This window comes from Electrophorus electricus, chromosome 4 (assembly GCF_013358815.1).
Source record: "Electrophorus electricus isolate fEleEle1 chromosome 4, fEleEle1.pri, whole genome shotgun sequence".
Lineage (NCBI taxonomy): Eukaryota > Metazoa > Chordata > Actinopteri > Gymnotiformes > Gymnotidae > Electrophorus > Electrophorus electricus.
The window spans coordinates 9,709,403-9,713,976 of record NC_049538.1 but is presented as its reverse complement, the minus strand read 5'-3'; positions in this window follow the sequence as shown (position 1 = coordinate 9,713,976).

Here is a 4,574-nt window from a genome sequence, read left to right as displayed (position 1 = left end):
CATTTGTAGAAAATATAGATTTGTATATAGTAGGTTTTTTGAAAAAAAACAAAACAAAACATAACAAAAAACAGGATATTCAGTTTTCTGTTCCGGCCTTCCGTTGGAAGCATAGAGGCGCTGTAAGTGTACGTACGTACGTGTGTGTGTGTGTGTGTGTGTGTGTGTGGGAGGTGGGGTTTGCTCCTGGCATTCTGCTCTACGTTGTAAACACTGCCAGACTCCATGGCTCTCCCTCTGCCCTCCAGAATCACGTCACCTTTCTGTCACTCCACTGACAAACAGAACAAAGGGTCAGGTTTTCTGTCATATGTGTCCCTTATATTTTCATGGATATTTCTGCACATCTTGAGATTTATATAAATAAACCAAAAAAGCCGGGGGGGGGGGGGGGGGGGGGTGAATAAGAGTAACTTGGTCATGAGGGTGAGTTTTCATTTTGGTTTTCACATGGCTCAAGTAAAGTGGCAGGTGCAGTAGGACTCTGTACAGAAGATTAGTAGATGCATTTGGTTCATTTCATCTTAAAAATGTACAATCCAAGGGTTCTGCAGACAAGGGCCACAAGCCCCACCCACTTTTCTGGGTGTTTCACAAAGGGGGCAGAGCCTGAACGGGGCAGCGGGTCGGCCGGGGGAGGATCCACATTGCAGGGCATATTTTCAATAGATGTGGCACCACTGTTTAATTCCACCTGGTGTTCCGTTCTGTGGGACAAACTCATGTAAGGCCAACAAGCAAATAAACCTGCAAAGCAAATTATGCAATAATGCAATGCATAATCCTTCGCCCAGATCTGCAGGACTGCAAAAATGCTCACAGCAGCAGTATGTTTACACTCATTTGTGTAAAATCACACCACCATTATCTAAAGTCAGAACCAGGGTCAGGGATAAGGTCAAGGTCAGGTTTAGGATCAGGGTTTACACCACCATTATCTAGCAGTTAGGGTCAGGATCAGGGTCTACACCACCATTATCTGGCAGTTAGGGATAGGGTTAGGGTCAAGGTTTACACCACCATTATCTGGCAGCAGTTTTGGGCAGTTTTAGAAAATTTTGTGTTTTTCTCCAGCTTCTCTCTCTCTCTTTCTCTCTCTCTCTCATACATAATTCACCTTTCCCAAGGTTCAGAGTATTCTCTGAGCAGTCTTTTAGTACATCCCATTAACAAAGAGTGTAGTAATGGATCCTGTTCACGCCAAAATCCTGACACCCCTCCAACAAAAGATAATCCAAAAGAAACGGCCTTAGAAGTACAAACAGTGGAGTCCGGTTGAGTGATCCAACTCTCTCTGTAGGTGGAGTACTCTCTCTGTAGGTGCTATAGTCACAGACATCCTCCCACCCCCACCCCAGCCCCAGTGCCCTGTTTGAGGAAGTCCCCTGGCAGATTATAGCGTGTGGCTTAGATAGCTTGCTGTATGTGAATGTTGGGACTGCTCTAATCATTTCTACCCACCCCAGTTGGTTGTCGTGGAAAAGGAGTTCCTGTTTGATAAGAAGGCCTGGCTCTGTGTGCCCTACAATACGCCTATGACAATCATCTGGAAAACAAAGAACAAAAAACATTGTGTCTTTTTCCTTATTTCATGTTTTTTGTTCCCTTTTCTTTTAGTCCACGATGGACTAAAGCGATGAAAACATTTAAAGGCTGGAAGGTTTTTGTCATCTGAAAAATTAACTTGCTGGTGTGTTTTTTTTCTCCCAAAAGCAGTAGTTTAAAGTACATTAGCCTTACTAGCAGAGCGCCCTTGTGTCAGTTTTTTGTTGTTACTTTTTCTCTCTGTCTCAAACTCATCTTACCCAGTGCTTTTAATGTACCCTGTGTCTGGTATAAAAAAGGACAAAAAAGAAGAAAAAAAAACAAAGGGAATGATGCATTAGCCATTCCTCTCTGATGATGCGTTAGCCATTCCTCTCTGACTGAGCTTCCTGTTTGATTGTGGTTCTCTGCTCTAACAAACTGAGTTTTTCTTTCTCCCCTGACTTTGCTACTTTTCTCTCTCTTTCTCTCTCCCTCTCCTTTGCTCTTTTCTTTCTCTCCTCGTCTCGCCCCCTTCCTCTGCCGTGCAATATCACCTACTGTGTTTGCTAAGCAAGAAAAAGAGAAAAAAAAAGAGACGCACGTGATGATGTCATCATGCTTTTTTCAGTGTTGAAATGTTTCAGCATTTCTGTAGTTAAAAAAATGTAGAAAATAAAACAGGTTGGGTTTTCCAGCACAGCAGCCCTGGCCTCCTGTATCTCTGTGCCGCTTACCTTCTCAGTCACTCACTCACACATAATAATTCTGTAACATGTAACACTAACAGTTTGCACTCAGTGAAATTTCACCCAGTACAAAAATAATTTTTCTTTCGCCTTAAACGTTGTTTGAAGTATAGGTTGACATTTAAGATTAACTATCCAAAACATTATCAAAACAAAATACTATTTATCAATTATTTTAACATATGCATCAAAATCTAACAGCTTCTAGAATATTTAGTGTGGTGCACTAAGAACACTTTGTTGTGAATAAAAACAAAACAGTTTTAAAATATTCAGTCCATATCACAGATTACATGTGATAGTAATAACACTATACATTACCTGTGAAGTCATAGTGATAAAGGACCACCAGCATCTGCACACCACCTCTGTTTTGACCAAATTACAGGTCCTGTCTGACACCAAGCTTATAGCCATTGCTGAAATGTTAGTGGTTAAGATCAGTGGTTAACGTACTTGACTAATAATCAGCAAGTTGTCAGTTCAAGCCCTGCCACTGTGGGGCCCCAGAGCAACGCCCTTAACCCTCAATTACTCAAGATGTGTTCGGACATGATTGTAAGATGTTTTGGATAAAAGCATCAGCTAAATGCTGTAAATGTAAGTTTTTAGGAAGAGTCACCTTTTTGTTGTTTGTGGGTTCAATTCCTAGACAGCACACATCCTGCAATATTGATCATCATGGACATCACCTGGGATAAGACTGATGCCACATGCTTTAAAGGAAAAACAACAAATTTCAAATGTTCAATGACCTTTGTACTCCACTGAACTTCTGCAGGAGGTCTTCACTGATTTCCTGTAAGAAGCCTAATTTAAACCATCCCTTGTCATTCTTCTCATTGTCTTCCTAAAATAGGGCAGTGGTAGCTCAGCAGTTAAGGTACTCGACTTCTATTCCAAAGGTTGCTGGTTCAAGCCCCACTACTGCTCAAGTTGTACTGAGTCATAATTGTAAGTTGCTTTGGTTAAAAGTGTCAGCTAAATACCTTAAATGCAAGTTCATGAGAAGATATTGATATGTCCATATAAAATAATAGACATGTATATCCAGGTAGCATTAATACCATTTAAAAACCTTTAATAACAAATTATAAAACATTTTGCTTACATGGTATCAAACGTTTGTTTTCATAGTTTATAAATCTGACTACATGCCTGTCTCAAACGAACATATGCAACCTCAAACCATCTGTACCAAATTCCCACTTTGAATTGCAATACCGCTAAAATGTTGCTAGATGGCAGCCAAACAAAACAATGTTTAAAACAGAATTCAAAATGAAGACCAAAATGACGAACTTAAAACCAACGTTCACGAATTGTTTAGCGTTTAGTCAAATGTCATAAATGAATGAATGAATGAATGAATGAATGAATTGAAATATGTCAATCCAAAATAGAATAATTAGCGACTGGCTAACATTAATTTCTTAATGCCATGAGCATCGTACATTCACATTTTGAACGGATCGATAAAGTCTCTGCAAATTCGGCGAAACTATTTCAAATGAATAAAATGTTCGGGAAGACATTGTCCTGACATTGTCGTGCTCGGTGGCACTTGACGAACACACTGTAATGGACAGAAATATATCAAACCTTCAAAGTACCTTCATACGCTGTCAATGAAATTAATTTAAGCATGTAATACATGGCCACATATTCGTTCATTCATTCATTCAAAATAAATAAATAAATATATTCTGAGAAAAGTAGATCTTGACTCCAGCAGCTGCCTTGCGCCAGATTCACTTGAGTCCGGAACAATTGCAAAGATGTCTTTAAAAAGCAAGATGGCTCATTTACTGCTGACTTCGTCACTACGTCACTGTTACCCAGTACAGCAGTGAGCGACAGCGCAACTCAGTTTACCAGTTAGCGTATCTCCATTGTCTTTTTAACAATACTTCGGGTTCGTTATGTGTTCAGTCCTTAAAGCCCAAGATCATGGTTTTTCCCATAGGTAGTTTTTTTGAAAAACAATTTTCTTCAATCAAGATAATTTAATTTATGCTTCTTTAAAACCATGTTTGGTTCGCTATGTGCATTTTACATAATAAACTAAGCCTTTTGATGGTTTTGTTTTTTATTTGCTTCATGGCAATGAAAATGAGCTCGAGTGAGTATACATCGCACAATTATTTAAAATGATCTTTGTCTTGCCGATAGTAACGCATGCGTAAATTGGAAGGGGGGGGGGTGATCTGCAGTTGTCAGTCTTGCTTCGCTGAATTAGCTCTAGCAGAAGTGAACGGAGGAAGTGACGTTGGAGGCGGGCTGTTGTTGGGTCACGTGACT